At 42.7% G+C, this 20,211-nt stretch overlaps 1 protein-coding gene across 2 annotated transcripts in view; it reads left to right on the top strand.

The window, feature by feature from the left end:
• The window catches only part of LOC123993494 (leucine-rich repeat and immunoglobulin-like domain-containing nogo receptor-interacting protein 2), a 346,736-nt gene that overhangs the window by 274,675 nt on the left and 51,850 nt on the right, over positions 1-20,211 (top strand). The window contains exon 5 of one of the 2 annotated variants that reach the window (XM_046295694.1): positions 13,748-13,830. The exons of the other annotated variant lie outside the window; for it this stretch is intronic. The gene's annotated coding sequence lies outside the window, so the exon portion shown is untranslated. The remainder of the gene's footprint in view (positions 1-13,747; positions 13,831-20,211) is intronic. 2 annotated transcript variants of the gene reach the window in all.

Genomic DNA, 20,211 nt, shown 5'->3' with positions numbered 1-20,211 from the left:
TATTTACACAGAAAACACCATTGATTAGTAATTTCAGCCACAATAAGCAGGCAGGCAATGTTTTCCGGCTTGTCATATGAAATGGTTATCTTCTGTCTGTTTGTCTAGGCCAGAGGTTCTGAAGCTTTTTCAGCTCAAGACCCAGATGAGAAATGTACTGTCCTCGAACGACCCAAATTAAGAAAAAATAGTGTGTGATTATAACGTTTACTCATAACTCGCGACCTACCTCTCACATGTTCAGGGCCCACTTTGGGTCCCAAAACATAGTTTAAGAAATACTGGTCTCAGCCAATGTAAACTGAAGAATTCGGCCCAGCTGTGCAATATGCAGTCTTTTTTCTTCATTACGTAAGTACAGATGTGTTCCTCTTGAAAAATCCACACCAGACAGGTTATGACTGGTTATGTTCGCCAGTCCGATTCTCCTACCAATACCTCCCATTGGCCACCTTCATTAACCAGCATCACTCATACCTCTGCCAAACAGAGGTGAAAGGGAACAAAATACAACACAGAAAGTTTGGCTAATGGATGGGGATTGTTGAAGATTAGACTTGACAGTTTGTAGCAGCAGCTAGACAGCAGCTCTGTCTTCATTACACCATCTAACTCTGGGTCCCTAGCTCCTTTGCCTGGCTACCCAAACTCCTTTCTCCGGCCAAACGCTACGCCATGCCCATGGCTGTTAGTTTCTTCTCCCCAATGAGTCTGGATCTGAGTACCTCCCCGATGATTTCTAGAATGGAAAAACATTTTAACCGTTCTGATTGGTCCCAAAAACTGATGGGTTGGGCCAGAACACACGTTAAAGCAGTGTTTTGAAAATGTGCCATTGGCTTTGATACTCTGATTGGTTAGAGATGATCCAATCGCTGATGACTTTGTTTTGTACAATACCCCTCATTTTGACTTCACCACAAATGACTTCAATGATCGCAGTCTCAGACTGAAGTATGTAGCGAACATTGAGCAGCGGAGGAATTTAGTTTGTCATGCAATAATCTCCTAGCTACTGGAGATACTCTATATCACTCTCTTTTGTTTGCATTTTTATGAGTTGTGTGGGCCAATAGTGGATGATTTGCTTAGACAAGCACTTCAAAAGACCATGGACTTTTTAAGGGAAAACTTTGGCGGGTAGATGCCGTCAGGCCTTTGATGTTATGGGTAACTAGTGTTCAGTGTTTTGATGAGGTCTGGATGGAAGCTTGTTTGACCTGAGAGGGTTGTGGAACACAAAGCATACAATAGAAAACACTATTTACAATAGATTCAAATTCTTTCTTTCCTCGACAAACTCTTTACAATAGACCCAATTTTTTGCTTTCCTCGACAAACTTTTTACAATAGACCCAACTTCTTGCTTTCCTCGTCAAACTCTTTACAATAGACCCAACGTCTTGCTTTCCTCGACAAACTCTTTGCAATAGATCCAGCGTCTTGCTTTCCTCGACAAACTCTTTACAATAGACCCAGCTTCTTGCTTTCCTCTGCAATCTCTTTACAATAGACCCAACTTCTTGCTTTCCTCAACAACTCTTTGTAATAGCCCCAACTTCTTGCTTTTCTCAACAAACTCCTTACAATAGACCCAACGTCTTGCTTTCCTCAACAAACTCTTTACAACAGGACCATTTCTCTGGCTTTTCCTTCTCTTCCATATGTATGATACAGTATAAAGTACACTGAGTACAACGAACATTGGGAACACCTTCCTAATATTGGGTTGCACCCTCTTTCCCCATCAGAACAACATCAGTTCGTCAGAGCATGGACTCTACAAGGTGTCTGAAGCGTTCCACAGGAATGCTGGCCCATGTTGACTCCAAGGCTTCCCACAGTTGTGTTGGCTGGATGTCCACCGATTGAAGTGGATTGAACATGTGACATCAATAAGGGATCATAGCTTTCACCTGGATTCACCTGGTCAGTCTATGTCACAGAGGGGCTGGTGTCCTTAATGTTTTGTCTACCCATTGTACGGTTTACTAACAATATATACCAATATTGTCTCCCTGAAAGGATGGTCCCATGTGGAACTCTACTGCTTCCACTGTTGCTACTGTTTGTAGTTTTGCTCCTTTTTTATCTTATCAAATTAAAAAGCAATGGTGCCACTTTAATGCCAAGTAACCATGGGTCAAGAGGGATGGTATCACTCTGGCGCAGGATTGGGAGGCAGTCATGTGATCATGATGGATGCCCCTGCGAGTTGCCACTCGGGTTTTGAGTCACTTGAAAGAGCCTACAGTGCACCTCGAATGATTTCAGGGGCTTATCGTCCCTCTCTCTACTCCGTTACAGCTCAACACACAATTTCTTTCACACACATGCCAGATGTAGACACGCACGCACACACAAGATGTACACACTCACACACATACACACACACTCAAGAATTCTCTTTCTCTCTCTCTCTCTCAAACACACACATATTCCCACACAGTATAGGACGAACACATTATTACACTATTCCCTCTTTTTTACTCTGATACAGAATGATTGGTGTCAGAGTGGGAGAAGCATTGCTCCCATCTAATCACCTCATCTTGGCAATCTCAACTCTTACTTAATTATTAGGGGGGGTGCTCTTGAGGACTGCCTTAATTTGCCACCGTGTAGTGTGCAATTAATCAAGGGGCTGCTAACTGACAGGCCTAATGGACACGTTAAACTCCTTTGTGATTGTCTGCTGGTGGCTGCTTCTTCAGCGGAGCTGGAACTAGACAAGCATATCCTTCAAGAGCCGCACATTCCAGGACTCTTCCACTGAATTGAATGGGGAGAGAGTGGAGAGGGTTCTAGGGTTGATTGAATCCATCCATTTACCTTCCACCTCCTTCCCCTAGTGTAAAGGTGAAGAAGTCATAATAATACTGGCTTCAACATCCATCTTTGATTGGATGATACTGTGGTCTGGTGTTGTACTGAGATGTTTCTTCATATTAAAATGAACACTTGGCCCGGGGCTTTTCAGTGAGGAGTGGGATAAAGGTTTTAATGTCGACATCAAAGTACTGCAAGTGTCAAAGACAAAGTCATGGGTGCTTCTGCGGTTTCCGAACCTTCCTCTGCACTCTAAAGACGAGACTGAGGGAAACAGAGTATGTCGCCTTGAGCGTTACACAATGACAGAAATATGGACACATTTACACTGGTAAACTTAAAAAGAAGTTCTGACTTCACAGGAGGCCTGTCCTCATAAGATTCCTGCAAACGAATGTAGAGGTAAGACACTTCCTCTCAAGGGTCCCATACACACTCAGGTTCGACAACTAATCCTGCATTTGACAATGCATTTGTGATTCAGCAGATATTTAGTGTTTGTCTGCAGAAACATGTGTATGTGTGGTGCCTAGTAAATCAAGTGAAATCAAATTGTATTTGTCACATGGATATAGAATTGTAGTTGTCACATGTACACACACGTACACCGAATACAACAGCGAAATGCTTACAAGCTATATACAGGGGGTACGGGTACAGAGTCAGTGTGCGGGGGCACAGGTTAGTCGAGGTCATTGAGATAATATGTACATGTAGGTCGAGTTAAAGTGACTACTAGTAAAGGAAGGGAGGAAGGTCACATTTGATAAAGTAATATCTAGTGTTCTGACTGTTTTCAATAGTCACTCGTTTTTGGTCAGCGCCTCTTCACCAGTTGTTTGAGCAGACTTTACATTGTGGAAAATCAGTCTAGTTCTGAGGTTACATGTTGCTTCTTGTGTAACTGTTTGATGAATTGGAAACAAATTTGTTTCTGTTTGGTTCGCTATACAAACCTATAGCACATGTGTGGGCATGATGGCGTCAGCATGACGAATGCCTAGCGCACTAAGTGCCAGGGCACAGTGATGGACACAAACTGGGCTTCCAAGATGACAGGGTACCATGGGGTACCACAGGGCGGGGGGAGAAGGGAGGGCAAATGCCCCCGAAAGAGCCTCAAGCTGCTTTCTGACAAGAGAGACACAGAGTGCACTCAGCCTGCTATAGAAATGCAGCACATGAGACTTATTACTGCACCGCAGAGTGACAGGGAGGCAGAAGCAGATTTCCCTCCGTTCTCCAGATCCCCATGTATCACTCTATCCAGAGTCATTTAGCCTCACTGGGAGGTTGTCTTAGGTTTGGCAAAGAGGACTATTGTAACATTGCTGTATTTAGATCCGTAAGCATTTTGAAATGGTCCCCCCTATGAGTATAAGATCAGACGCTGTTAAGCGGTATAGCATTCTGTGTACTGCCTGTATAAGGGACACTTATTGTTAAGTAAGTGAACTCAAGGCACTACAGAGAGTGGTACTCTCAGCCGAAAGCACCATTGGGTGCACCCTGCCTGCCCTCCAGGACTTCTACAATACCAGGTGTCACAGGAAGGCCAAGAAGATAATCAAGGACCTCCGAGCCACTACCACCCGAGCCACAGCCTGTTCTCCCCGTTTCCATCACTCAGACAAGGGCAGTACAGGAGCCTCATTGCAAAAACTGACAGACTGGCCAATAGCTTCTACCCCCACCTACTGGAGAGCTCTACTTCATCTACACTCATTCAGCATCATTCACACCCTCTTAAGCTTTAGCCCCGCCCATCGCTTTAAGGAGTGTTCAGAGCGCACACTGGACGCTCTGGCCGGAGTAGGTTTGTCCTAGCAACAGCAGTCAAGCACCCAAGCTAACTGGCTAATGTTGGCTAGCTTGAGAGAACAGCTAACTGACCGTTTTACTCACCCTAGCAGAGCTGGTTAGGCTGTTTGTATGTTATGCAGAGGACAGGTTGTTTCTCCATCTCCTTAGCTATCATACTTTAATTCCACTGATTTCAAAACTGGTTCGACAGAAACTGGAGAGCAACACTTATGCAGTTTTACTATGTAACAACTTTTTTTTAAAGAGTCATTGAAAGGATGACCTACTACACATACTGACCAGCTCAAATAGACAGAAGCTTGCTGAATGGCAGACCAATTCAAACTCATCTTTCACCATGTCCAGCCCACTCATTATCTCAGCCAATCATGGCTAGCAGGAACGTCGCTTCTTTTTCTGTGACTAAACCAACTAGGGACTTGAACCATTTTATTCATGTTTACAGATAGCATTCAAGTTTGCTATTAAGGCACATGAAAGTTCACATGTTCCAGAAAGCATTTCTGCCCCCCAAAAAAACATTTTTATATAAAAAAGTTTACATTAAAATGGCTAGTTTCCTGAAATGAGTCACATTTATCATTGTTACAGCTGTAAATATGTATATATTATATATCAGTTTATTGTTTCATTCACTTCCCTTTTTTGGGCCTGTACTGTTGGAGCTCAGATCATAATAATGTACACTGTACCTTGTGCATGTGACTAATAAACTCATCTAATTGGTTGCTTATTGTAAAGTAGCATCGAAGATCAAGGCAGGTGGGGAAGAGACTTACAGCCATGTCAAGATGACACAGTGGTCTCCAGAGTTTGGTCTGAGATGACTATGGACCAGTGGCGGTCAGTGCCGTTTCAGATTAGGGAGGACAATTTGTTTTCATGAGCATGGTCTTATTTCTATTACAGCATATTGGATGACTGTAATTCATATTCCATTCATCCAGCTCAATGTAACATCGATAGGTTTCCCTATACCCATCATGAGGTTGCTACAACCTAGCCTATCAATGAAAGTTTACAACACAGGTCGATAGAAAAATGTGATGTGACAGATAGCTACACATAGAAAGACAGTGACATTCAATACCACCTTACACACTATTGCCTGCATCTACTTTGAATGTGGGTGTAATCATTAGTCCAACAGCTGTCAACAACAGTTTCTATTTGGAAAATACGGGTATATTTATCCCCACATTTTGTTCCATTTGCTTCTGTTTAAGAATCAGAAGTGGAATGAATACATCCCTGATCATGGGTTAAGACCGTTCACAGTTTCATAGCAGCCACATTGTATTCCTTCTTGCATCTACTTTATGCGCTCTGTGACCAGCCGAAAAAACCTTTCCAAGCCAAACCGCTACACACAACCTACATCGTTGTCACCATTTTAGCTAAAGTAATGTCATTGTCAGCCTAGGTAATAGAACTAACGCGTTAGTAAACCCACTACAATCATACAGTAACGTTCCAGTAAGCAGTTACACCGGCGTACCCCGGTGGCAATAAATTAATCAAACCAAAACCTTACCTAGACTTGAAAGAGTTCCAGTATTCCAGGATAGTCATAGCCAGCTAGCTAACATAGCATCCCTCTGTTTGAGCAGGGTGTTTCAGTAGGCTAAACTATCTAGCTGCATTTGCTAGAGTGAAATTGAAAGTGAAAAAAAGCAATGAGATCTCTCACTCTCTCTATTTCTCTCTTGTTTCTCCTTCCTTGGGGAATAAATTAATTTGTTGAAAACTGTTCAAATTTTTTCTCTCTCTCTTCAAGTCGACTACTCACCACATTTTATGCACAGCTGTATTTGTGGAATGTTTTGTTTGTTAATGCATTTGAGCCAATCAGTTGTGTTGGGACAAGGTAGAGTTGGTAAAAGACCAAGTCCATTTTATGGCAAGAACAGCTCAAATTGTGAGGACCGACACTGGAGATGAGAAGCAAGTACAGGGAGTGAACATTTAATGGAAAACGGACATCAAACAGAACAAGAACAGCGTCTGGATGGGGGAACAAAATGACGTGATGACAATAATGCTGACACGGGTAACAAAACTGAGGAACAAACAGATATAGAGGAGGCAATCAAAAATGTGAAGGAGTCCATGTGAGTCCAATGAGCGCTGATGGGCATCATGACGGTGACAGGTGTGCGCAATGAAGGGCAGCCTGGTGCCCTCGAGCACCAGAGAGGGGAAGAGGGAACAGGCATGACAGTACTCCCCCTCTAGGGGTGCCACCAGGCGTCCCACCTGAGCGAGCCTGATGGGCCGGCCAAGGTATGGGCGCCGAACTGGCCGGCTGAGGCGTAGAAGCCAGACTGGCCGGCTTAGGCGTAGGAGCTCAACGAGCCGGCTGAGGCATGGGAGCCTGACTATCCTGCTGAGGTGTGAAAGCCTGACGATCCCGCTAAGGCTTGGGGGCCTAATGGGCCAGCTGAGGCATGACGTGGGATGGGAGCCTGATGAGCCGGCTGAGGCGTAGGAGCCCAACGAGCTGGCTGAGGCATGATGTGGTATGGGAGCCTGCCAAGCCAACTGGGGCAAAAAAACCTCTCATCCCAGCTAAGGCGTGGAAGCCCGACGAACCAGGTGAGGCACCCCAGCTCCATCGGCGGCAGCACCCGGACCTAACGTCACCACCAAAAACAAAAACACACTGATGCTTTGTCAGCATTCTGTGAGGACGCTGGGGATGAGTAGCAAGTACAGGGAGTGTATATTTAATGGAAAACAGACATCAAACAAAACAAGAACAGCGGCTGGATGGGGGAACAAAACAACGACGATGACAATAATGCTGACATGGGCAACAAAACTGAGGAACAAACAGATATAGAGGTGGCAATAAACAACAACATGAAGGAGTCCAGGTGTGTCCAATGAGCGCCAGAGAGATGAAGCAGGAGCAGGCGTGGCACAAATAAGCAAAGAGAAACGACAGTCCATCATTACTTTATGACATGGTCAGTCAATCCGGTAAATTTCAAGAACTTCAAGTGCAGTCACAAAAACCATCAAGCGCTATGATGAAACTGGCTCTCATGAAGACCGCAACAGGAAAGGAAGACACAGAGTTACCTCTGCTGCAGAGGTTAAGTTCATTAGAGTTACCAGCCTCAGAAATTCCAGCCCAAATAAATGCTTCACCGAGTTCAAGTAACAGACACATCTCAACATCAACTATTCAGAGGAGACTGAGTGAATCAGGCCTTCATGGTCAAAATGCTGCAAAGAAACCACTACCAAAGGACAACAATTATAAGAAGAGATTTGCTTGGGCTCAGAAACACGATCAATGGACATTTGACCAGTGGAAATCTGTCCTTTAGTCTGATGAGTCCAAATTTCCGATTTTTGAGACGCAGAGTAGGTGAACGGATGATTTCCGCATGTGTGGTTCCCACCATGAAGCATGAAGAAAGAAGTGTTATGGTGTGGGGGTGCTTTGCTGGTGACATTGTTAGTGACTTATTTAGAATTCAAGGCACACTTAACCAGCATGGCTACCACAGCATTCTGCAGTGATACTCCATCCCATCTGGTTTTTGTTTTCAAATAAGGGCTATTTGACCAAGGAGAGTGATGGAGTGCTGGATCAGATAACCTGGCCTCCACAATCACCTCACATGAGATGGTTTTGGATGAGTTGGATCTAGGAGTAAAGGAAAAGCAGCCAACAAGTGCTCTGCATATTTGGGAACTCCTTCAAGATTTGGAAAGGCATTTAAGGTGAATCTGGTTGAGAGAATGCCAAGAGTGTGCAAAGCTGTCATCAATTCAAAGGGTGGCTACTTTGAAGAATCTCAAATGTAAAATGTATGTTGATTTGTTTAACCCTTTTTTGGTTACGACATTACTCCATATGTGTTATTTCATAATTGTAATGTATTCACTATTATTCTACAAAGTAGACAATAATAAAAAAGAAAGAAAAACCCTTGAACGAGTAGGTGTGTCCAAACTTTTGACTGGTACTGTATTAGTGGAGTTTAATGCTGGCCGCTGCTGGTCCTCTTACAGAGGTTGTGCAGTGATGTTGGCCTGGGGGCCTTGGGGGTCTGGGTAATACAGATGTGTGGATGAACTCTTACCTCCCCTGACTCTGAATAGATTGCTCCTAAAGGAGGTTATCCCTCTGGGCTGATGCGCTAGGAGGGAATACCAGCTTCTCGGCGGCACATCTCTCTATAGTCTGTATAACATTGGTGTTGGCATTGATGCAGCCTAGGTTTCGTAACACTCAATCTACTTTTATTTATTTTTTAATTATATATTCTGTTGTGTTCATAAGTGTTTGTTCACAGAATAGCAGTTTAATTAACTTTCTTGAGTTAAGAGGAAAGATTATGTCACAGGGGACCATGTGAACATGTTAAATACGGCTTCCAGACCACACCAACAGCAAAGCTTAACCACACTGTACTGTACTTTAGCTAGAAAGGATCCTTGATAAGACATATGCTTTGCTTGAGTCAAAGGGTAATTTTAGTGAGGTTTTGCATTAGTTTGTACCTGGTAAAGTGATAGATCGCTTGAGATCAAACAAATTTTACTCAGAGGGAATGATTCAATGCCATGATCCATTCTAGGTTGCAAACTGTGTCAGCATTGGAGAAAGGCCAATGCAAATCATGCCTGTATCCACAGAAACAACATTTGCTAAAGTATAGTATAGTATGGTACCTGGGAACAATGTGAACTCTGCTCTGCTGTTGATGTAGTCTGGAAGCTATATTTAATATGTTCACATTGTCCCCTGTGACATGATCTTTCTTCTTAACTCAATAAAGTTAAACTGCTATACTCCAAACAAACAAGGCACAGGAACTTGGGAAATGCAATGTTGCTTCCGTGTGTTTAACCTAGCATCACTGCAAGGAAACACACAGTATATTGAACATTAAATTATTCTGCTTGAAATGTCCATCTCCTCCCGTATCTCCGCTCATTTTCTGCCCACTCCTGTGTGTTACTGTCACTTTGAACCCAGACCAAATGGATGTGGTCGAGATAAATTCATATTTCTAGACATTTACCGGGGAAAAGATAAATAGTGCAGATATGTTGTTACAACATTTTGCTGGTCCAGTGCATTTGTAAAGCTTGGGTGACACCGTAGCCGAGCAGTCCTTATGGATCACTGGAGTAAAGGCAGAATGTGGACTGTGCTGTAGCCGCCTACCGGAGCTACTCTTTTAAATGGAGATGCCACTCTCATATAGCATCGGAACACCCCGCTATCTGCAGCTACATAACGTGTTATATTAATTATGGGCTCCAGTCTCTCTCTCTCTCTCTCTCTCTCTCTCTCTCTCTCTCTCTCTCTCTCTCTCTCTCTCTCTCTCTCTCTCTCTCTCAACTTGCTTTAACCTATGAGGGGAGCCGCGTGGAGAAGGGTGAATTATGATGTTCAGCACAGTGCCTTAGTCATACTTTTTGTGAGGCAAATGTGGATCTCTCTCTCTTTTTGACTTTCTCTCTCTCCCATTCTCTCTCTCTCTCCCTCTCTCAATTCAATTCAATTCAATTCAATTCAAGGGCTTTATTGGCATGGGAAACATGTGTTAACATTGCCAAAGCAAGTGAGGTAGACAACATACAAAGTGAATATATAAAGTGAAAAACAACAAAAATGAACAGTAAACATTACACATACAGAAGTTTAAAAACAGTAAAGACATTACAAATGTCATATTATATATATATATACAATGTACAAATAGTTAAAGGACACAAGATAAAATGAATAAGCATAAATATGGGTTGTATTTACAATGGTGTTTGTTCTTCACTGGTTGCCCTTTTCTCGTGGCAACAGGTCACAAATCTTGCTGCTGTGATGGCACACTGTGGAATTTCACCCAAAAGATATGGGAGTTTTTCAAAATTGGATTTGTTTTCGAATTCTTTGTGGATCTGTGTAATCTGGGGGAAATATGTCTCTCTAATATGGTCATACATTGGGCAGGAGGTTAGGAAGTGCAGCTCAGTTTCCACCTCATTTTGTGGGCAGTGAGCACATAGCCTGTCTTCTCTTGAGAGCCATGTCTGCCTACGGCGGCCTTTCTCAATAGCAAGGCTATGCTCACTGAGTCTGTACATAGTCAAAGCTTTCCTTAATTTTGGGTCAGTCACAGTGGTCAGGTATTCTGCCGCTGTGTACTCTCTGTGTAGGGCCAAATAGCATTCTAGTTTGCTCTGTTTTTTTGTTAATTCTTTCCAATGTGTTAAGTAATTATCTTTTTGTTTTCTCATGATTTGGTTGGGTCTAATTGTGCTGTTGTCCTGGGGCACTGTAGGGTGTGTTTGTGTTTGTGAACAGAGCCCCAGGACCAGCTTGCTTTGTTATGGAAGGTTTGTGAATTGCTTCCTTTTAAGTGGCTTCCTTTTAGGTGGTTGTAGAATTTAACGGCTCTTTTCTGGATTTTGATAATTAGTGGGTATCGGCCTAATTCTGCTCTGCATGCATTATTTGGTGTTTTACGTTGTACACTGAGGATATTTTTGCAGAATTCTGCGTGCAGAGTCTCAATTTGGTGTTTGTCCCATTTTGTGAAGTCTTGGTTGGTGAGCGGACCCCAGACCTCACAACCATAAAGGGCAATGGGCTCTATGACTGATTCAAGTATTTTTAGCCAGATCCTAATTGGTATGTTGAAATTTATGTTCCTTTTGATGGCATAGAATGCCCTTCTTGCCTTGTCTCTCAGATCGTTCACAGCTTTGTGGAAGTTACCTGTGGCGCTGATGTTTAGGCCAAGGTATGTATAGTTTTTTGTGTGCTCTAGGGCAACAGTGTCTAGATGGAATTTGTATTTGTGGTCCTGGCGACTGGACCTTTTTTGGAACACCATTATTTTGGTCTTACTGAGATTTACTGTCAGGGACCAGGTCTGACAGAATCTGTGCATAAGATCTAGGTGCTGCTGTAGGCCCTCCTTGGTTGGTGACAGAAGCACCAGATCATCAGCAAACAGCAGACATTTGACTTCGGATTCTAGCATGGGGAGGCCATGCTATCCAACTAGTCTAGTGCCCGCGCCAATTTGTTGATATATATGTTGAAGAGGGTGGGGCTTAAGCTGCATCCCTGTCTAACCCCACGACCCTGTGTGAAGAAATGTGTGTGATTTTTGCCAATTTTAACCGCACACTTGTTGTTTGTGTACATGGATTTTATAATGTCGTATGTTTTACCCCCAACACCACTTTCCATCAGTTTGTATAGCAGACCCTCATGCCAGATTGAGTTGAAGGCTTTTTTGAAATCAACAAAGCATGAGAAGACTTTGCTTTTGTTTTGGTTTGTTTGGTTGTCAATTAGGGTGTGCAGGGTGAATACATGGTCTGTTGTACGGTAATTTGGTAAAAAGCCAATTTGACATTTGCTCAGTACATTGTTTTCATTGAGGAAATGTATGAGTCTGCTGTGAATAATAATGCAGAGGATTTTCCCAAGGTTACTGTTGACACATATTCCACAGTAGTTATTGGGGTCAAATTTGTCTCCACTTTTGTGGATTGGGGTGATCAGTCCTTGGTTCCAAATATTGGGGAAGATGCCAGAGCTAAGTATGATGTTAAAGAGTTTTAGTATAGCCAATTGGAATTTGTTGTCTGTATATTTGATCATTTCATTGAGGATACCATCGACACCACAGGCCTTTTTGGGTTGAAGGGTTTTTATTTTGTCCTGTAACTCATTCAATGTAATTGGAGAATCCAGTGGGTTCTGGTAGTCTTTAATAGTTGATTCTAAGATCTGTATTTGATCATGTATATGTTTTTGCTCTTTGTTCTTTGTTATAGAACCAAAAAGATTGGAGAAGTGGTTTACCCATACATCTCCATTTTGGATAGATAATTCTTTGTGTTGTTGTTTGTTTAGTGTTTTCCAATTTTCCCAGAAGTGGTTAGAGTCTATGGATTCTTCAATTGCATTGAGCTGATTTCTGACATGCTGTTCCTTCTTTTTCCGTAGTGTATTTCTGTATTGTTTTAGTGATTCACCATAGTGAAGGCGTAGACTCAGGTTTTCCGGGTCTCTATGTTTTTGGTTGGACAGGTTTCTCAATTTCTTTCTTAGATTTTTGCATTCTTCATCAAACCATTTGTCATTTTTGTTAATTTTCTTCGGTTTTCTATTTGAGATTTTTAGATTTGATAGGGAAGCTGAGAGGTCAAATATACTGTTAAGATTTTCTACTGCCAGGTTTACACCTTCACTATTACAGTGGAACGTTTTACCCAGGAAATTGTCTAAAAGGGATTGAATTTGTTGTTGCCTAATTCTTTTTGGTAGGTTTCCAAACTGCATTCCTTCCATCTATAGCATTTCTTAATGTTACTCAGTTCCTTTGGCTTTGATGCCTCATGATTGTGTATTGCTCTGTTTAAGTAGACTGTGATTTTGCTGTGGTCTGACAGGGGTGTCAGTGGGCTGACTGTGAACGCTCTGAGAGATTCTGGGTTGAGGTCAGTGATAAAGTAGTCTACAGTACTACTGCCAAGAGATGAGCTATAGGTGTACCTACCATAGGAGTCCCCTCGAAGCCTACCGTTGACTATGTACATACCCAGCGTGCGACAGAGCTGCAGGAGTTGTGACCCGTTTTTGTTGGTTATGTTGTCATAGTTGTGCCTAGGGGGGCATATGTGGGAGGGGATGTTGTCACCTCCAGGCAGATGTTTGTCCCCCTGTGTGCTGAGGGTGTCAGGTTCTTGTCCGGTTCTGGCATTTAGGTCGCCACAGACTAGTACATGTCCCTGGGCCTGGAAATGATTGATTTCGCCCTCCAGGATGGAGAAGCTGTCTTCATTAAAATATGGGGATTCTAGTGGGGGGATATAGGTATAGGATATCTCTCTCTCTCTCTCTCTCTCTCTGTTTCTCTTTGTCACTTTCTTTCTTTCGCTATGCAAGTTCCACTGCAAGGCAAATGAAGTGCAGCTAGCCAGCAGACATTGGTTCTAACTGTAGGGCCTAATTAAACAATAGGAATGAAACAGGCTAGAGGATGCGAGGTTAGGATTGGTAAAAGGTGGAAGGTGGGTGCATCTTTACACCTCTATCCCTCTTATCCTACAGGTCTCATCTCGAGTGGTTCCCCGCCAAACGATGTGTCTTATCTTCTAGCCTGATGCTCCTATGGTCAAGCCGCCCATCCAGAGGTTGGTTTGGGGTCCTCATGGGGCTCTGCACTGGGGCTCTCAGGCAGAGAAGCTGGGCTGGGGAGAGTTCATTAAATCTGGGCTAATTGAACCAGCAGAGTTTTTTAGGCAGGCGATGGCCACCCATCCTCCCTCCCGGTCAGGGACCACATAGCGTCCTGTCAAACAGAGAAGCAGAATTGATGTGGTGCCCAAGAGGAGAGCAGGGAGGGTGGGCAGACAGGCAAGGGGCAGGAGGTCAGGCAGACGGGCAAGGGGCAACATGGCGTTAAATTGAACACCGGAGATCTGTGGGATATAAGGGAAATATACTAGAGTTGAGGACACAGCCGCAAATTCCAAAGACTAATTGTATAAATGACAAACTATGTTTCTGTTGTACCTGCCCGTAGCATGTTTCTGTTGAACCTGCACATAGCATGTCTCTGTTGTACCTGCACATAACATGTCTCTTTTGTACCTACACATAGCATGTTTCTGTTGTACCTGCAAGTAGCATGTTTCTGTTGTACCTGCAAATAGCATGTTTCTGTTGAACCTGCAAGTAGCATGTTTCTGTTGTACCTGCACATAGCATGTTTCTGTTGAACCTGCACGTAGCATGTTTCTGTTGAACCTGCACATAGCATGTCTCTGTTGTACCTGCACATAGCATGTTTCTGTTGAACCTGCACGTAGCATGTTTCTGTTGAACCTGCACATAGCATGTTTCTGTTGAACCTGCACGTAGAATGTTTCTGTTGTACCTACACATAGCATGTCACGGTTGTACCTGCACATAGCATGTTTCTGTTGTACCTACACATAGCATGTTTCTGTTGAACCTGCACGTAGCTTGTTTCTGTTGAACCTGCACGTAGCTTGTTTCTGTTGAACCTGCACGTAGCATGTTTCTGTTGAACCTGCACGTAGCTTGTTTCTGTTGAACCTGCATGCAATGTCCTTTAGTATGTACAGTACATACATTTAAATTGGTATTTTATACCCAACTGGTGTTTGATCCAATTGTCTTGATCCATATTGCTTCTTTCCTTTTTTATTCCCACCAAAGACTGGTACAATGTAAGAAATGGGTATGTTAGTGGTATGTTATGCATGACTACATAGACACATTTTACCATTTAAAAAAAACTAGACCCAGGGATTCCACAGTGAAAAAGCATAAATTCACTACTTTCATTTATCTCCTTGCACTGCCCTCATAGCCTCATAATGAAGTGTTTTACTATTTTATTTTCAGGACAACAAGGGCTAAATTATTTGACATAAACAGTTGCATTCATGAGTTTTATTGTCATGTCAATAAAACAATTACGTCCGCCCAGCAAACACCTGATGTAAATTAATTTATATGAATACTGTAAGTACATAAATTGTTTGCTCAGTGGGAAATTCATATCCAACTAGTCAGTGACAACTGTGTGGAGTTTGGAGTTGGTGACAGCATGTGAGCTTATTACTGTATTATAGACCTTGTCCTGGGATTTTCTATGACCTTCTATGTAGAAGAACACATTACCTCCTAACGACTCTTGTGCAGCTTGTGAGCTTCATAGAGCAGATGACATGTGCGTGTTCGTGAGAGTCCCAGCTTTTCAAAGTGAGAAACAATAGTTTGTACCTCATACAGTTCAGACTTAACAAACTTTTTTTGTGAGAAGGGCCATTTTCAGGATCCGATGTCTCACAAACGACACTCTATCTCAGCCTCCGTTAATCACACGTAACATGTGGCCTCCCGGGTGGCGCAGTGGTTAAGTGCACGCAAACCAAGGTTGCCAGGTGCATGGTGTTTTCTCCGACACATTGGTGCGGCTGGCTTCCGGGATGGACGCGAGCTGTGTTAAGAAGCAGTGCGGCTTGGTTGGGTTGTTTCAGCCTTCGTCTCTCCCGAGCCCATATGGGGAGTTGTAACAATGAGACAAGATAGTAGCTACTAAACAATTGAATACCACGAAATTGGAGAGAAAAAGGGGTAAAAATTCAAAACAAAACAAAAATCACACGTAACATGAAGGCAAATGGTTGGGATCAGTGGATGCAGAAAAAATAGACAAATCCAATGCCTCAACCCAGAAGTCTATAGCTCAAACATACAATATTTAAAATGGGCTAGCAGCACTAAATCACGCTGGCGTTTAACAATCAAGAATGTTACCAGGTTAACTTGACTATCAACTGACTTGTCTTCTCCTTATCCTCATCTGAGTTTTGTAACTGTAGCCAGTGCATTTCTCTCAGAATGTTTTTTTATATAGCAAGCTGGTCATCGGAAGGTGATGGTCAGTCCGTTAATATTGTTTTTCATATAATTGGAAATATAGTACATCATTTTTGCCTCTGTTTATAACAATTATATTTTAGGATGTAATTATGAAATAGTTTTGTGCTCTAGCTTTGGCAGGGAGGCTGTTAGATTTTTAAGGGATATCCTTAGTTCTTTCTGTCAACATGACATATTCATATGGTCATGGTGGATGAGTCATTGTGGATGGGTCATGGGTGGATGGGTACAATGTTACCTTAATCTCAATTTTCGATCAAAGAGCACTGCACATTGTTCCCTGGTACAGCTGATGGAATTTCACAGTGCTAGGATGCAATGAAAACAAAACCGGTGGTCCATTTGTACTTTAATATGAGCCCAAAGTAACCTTCTTTAATAACAGAGGTAATTGTGTGCGTGTGCGTGTGCGTGTGCGTGTGCGTGTGCGTGTGCGTGTGCGTGCGTGCGTGCGTGTGTGTGTGTGTGTGTGTGTGTGTGTGTGTGTGTGTGTGTGTGTGTGTGTGTGTGTGTGTGTGTGTGTGTGTGTGTGTGTGTGTGTGTGTGTGTGTGTGTGTGTGTGTGTGCGTGCATATATCTGGTTATAAGGGTCTATGCTTACATTATTCATGACACAAAGGAGAGGATATGTTCGTAGAAGCATAGATAAAAAGAGGAGTTTTGTGTCTCCCTCGGTTGGTGACACTTGTGCCCCATTGATGAACCTTGAACCTCCTCGAACCTGTATAATCAATGGTTTCCAGACTGGTTAATCCCAGAGCCCCCATCCAGGCTGCCCTCTCCTTTACCCCCTTGCCAAAGTCCACAAGGATTGAAGGATTCAGCTGTCCACTCTCCATCTAGAAGCCTCCCATTCATCACCTGAGAGCGTCACATAATTTCAATCAACTTTCATTATTTCTTTAGCTGCTCTATATTGGGTAATTTGGGGTGGTACAGATGGTAATTTGGGGGGCTAAAACTGGTCATTTGGGGGGCCTAAAGCTGGTAATTTGGGACGCTACAGATGTTAATTTGGTGGGCTAAAACTGGTCATTTGTGGGGCTAAAACTGGTAATTTGGGGGGCTAAAACTGGTAATTTGGTGGGCTAAAATTGGTAATTTGGGGGGCTAAAACTGGTAATTTTGGGGCCGAAAGTTTCTGGTGATTCCAAAGATGGCCTTGATCGAGAATAGATGTTCTCAGATGATAGGACAGTAACCTCCACCATCTTGCACCAGTGAGATAATTCTCGTAATATCGGCAGGTTTTGTGCTTTTTTGATTTTTAAATTTGGCCAAAATGAAAACAATGAGACTGTGGGTTAGAGTGGGGGTGCCTGTTCACATGCTGCTAAATGTAATATACAGCATTAAAAGGGAGTATTGGTCACGTCCATGATAGTTAAGAAAGTTATGACATACTGTAATATACTGTGCTGTACTATACTGTAATATACTGTACTGTATTGTACTATACTGTACTATATAGTACGGTACTATACTGTACTGTATTGTAAATAGTAAATATATGCGTCCGTTAGTCGAGGAGTTGGGCCAGTAACTAAAATGTTGTTAGTTCGAATCCCCAATTTGACAAGGTGAAAAAATGTGATCGATCTGCTGCTGAGCAAGGCACCAGAATTGCTCCAGATTTGCCATCAGTGATGGCTGATCCCTGGCTGGGACCCCTCTTTCTGAGGATCTCTCAGGGCAAGTTCAGATATGCAAAAAACACATTACAATTTCACACCTCACACTTGTATAATCTACACACTTGTATAATCTACACACTTGTACTTGCAGTGAAACAGTACAAGTGGGAAGTTTACATACACTTAGGTTGGAGTCATTAAAACTCGTTTTTCAACCACTCCACAATTTCTTGTTAGCATACTATAGTTTTGGCAAGTCAGTTAGGTCATCTACTTTGTGCATGGTCACAAGTAATTTTTCCCAAAATTGTTTACAGACCGATTATTTTACTTATAATTCACTGTATCACAATTCCAGAGGGTCAGAAGTTAAGATATACTAAGTTGAATGTGCCTTTAAACAGCTTGGAAAATTCCAGAAAATTATGCCATGACTTTAGAAGCTTCTGCTAGGCTAATTGACATCATTTGAGTCAATTGGAGGTGTACCTGTGGATGTATTTCAAGGTCAATCTTCAAACTCAGTGGCTCTTGCTTGACATCATGGGAAAATCTAAAGAAATCAGCCAAGACCTCAGAAAACAAATTGTAGACCTCCACAAGTCTGGTTCATCCTTGGGAGCAAATTCCAAACGCCTGAAGGTACCACGTTAATCTGTACAAACAATAGCACGCAAGTATAAACACCTTGGGACCATGCAGCCTTCATACCGCTCAGGAAGGAGACGCGTTCTGTCTTCTAGAGATGAACGCACTTTGGTGCGAAAGTGCAAATCAATTCCAGAATAATAATAATAATAATAATAATATATGCCATTTAGCAGACGCTTTTATCCAAAGCGACTTACAGTCATGTGTGCATACATTCTACGTATAGGTGGTCCCGGGGATCGAACCCACTACCCTGGCGTTACAAGCGCCAAGACACCACTGCTCCAAAACCGCCATAAAAAAGCCATGTCCTCTGGTCTGATGAAACAAAAATAGAACTGTTTGGCCATAATGACCATTGACCATATGTTTGGAGGAAAAAGTGGGATGCTTGCAAGCTGAAGACACCATCCCAACCGTGAAGCACGGGGTGGAAGCATCATGTTTTGGGGGTGCTTTTCTGCAGGAGGGACTGGTGCACTTCACAAAATAGATGGCATCATGAGGTGGAAAATTATGTGGATATATTGAAGCAACATCTCAAGACATCAGTCAGGAAGTTAAAGCTTGGTCACAAATGGGTCTTTCAAATGGACAATGACCCCAAGCATACTTCCAAAGTTGTGGCAAAATGGCTTAAGGACAACAAAGTCAAGGTATTGGAGTGGCCATCACAAAGCCCTGACCTCAATTCCTTAGAAAATGTGTGGGCAGAACTGAAAAAGCATGTGCGAGCAAGGAGGCCTAAAAACCTGACTCAGTCACACCAGCTCTGTCAGGAGGAATGGGCCAACAATCACCCAATTTATTATGGGAAGCTTGTGGAAGGCTACCCAAAACATTTGACCCAAGATAAACAATTTAAAGGCAATGCTACCAAATACTAATTGAGTGTACTGTATGTAAACTTCTGACACACTGGGAATGTTTTGAAATAAATAAAAGCTGAAATAAATCATTCTCTCTATCATTATTCTGACATTTCACATTCTTAAAATACCTGACCTATGACAGGGAATTTTTATTAGGATTAAACATCAGGATTTGTGAAAAACTGAGTTAAAATGTTTTTGTCTCAGGTGTATGCAAATGACTGACTTGAACTGTATGTCTTTCATCATACTGTATTACAAAGGTGCAGCTTCCATTATGTTCATGCATGCCTATATCAAACTGATGAGTCATCATATCCTTGCTCATCCCTCCCCAAAGCTTTCCGCTCTACCATCTTCAAGTACTGCAGATACCCAACACTGAATAATTTCCTCCCATCAATTGACTACTTGGCGCTCTGTGGGAGTCTATGTAGTTAAACCCAGAGGGGGGTTAAATGTATGTCTGTGATTCACTCCTCCTCACACGTTTTCTTCCTTTTTCTCCTCTCCTTTTCGTTTCTGTCGAGGCACCATCATTAGTGCACTGTGGTTTGATTAAAAGGTCCCTCTGGTGGGTGGGGCGAAGAGATTGTGTTTACTACAACACTTTTATACCTTATACAATGTTCAGTTTGGGCCCTTGATTGCGCCCAGTAGGCCTGTTGCAATCGGTGCCTCTGCTCCCTGCCAATCCCGAGGGGTTAATTAACTAGCTAGCACCCTCGCTCACATTAACCTCTTAACAGACAAATGGACCACTTGGATTCACTCAACTAGATTTGCTCATTCAGTCAGCCATTGTTTACCAAACAACCCCAAGTCCTGCTCCTGTTTTGCGAGATAACTGACGACTGAAGTTTGGAGTTTTCACTGTCCTCCCTGAGGTGTTATGATTGAGTCTGGAGAGTGCTAGCCTGGTCACTGCCTGGACTAGACA

This window comes from Oncorhynchus gorbuscha, linkage group LG13 (genome assembly GCF_021184085.1).
Source record: "Oncorhynchus gorbuscha isolate QuinsamMale2020 ecotype Even-year linkage group LG13, OgorEven_v1.0, whole genome shotgun sequence".
Taxonomy (NCBI): domain Eukaryota; kingdom Metazoa; phylum Chordata; class Actinopteri; order Salmoniformes; family Salmonidae; genus Oncorhynchus; species Oncorhynchus gorbuscha.
Note: the sequence above shows the minus strand (reverse complement) of the source record. Positions and strands in the feature narration are given on the sequence as shown.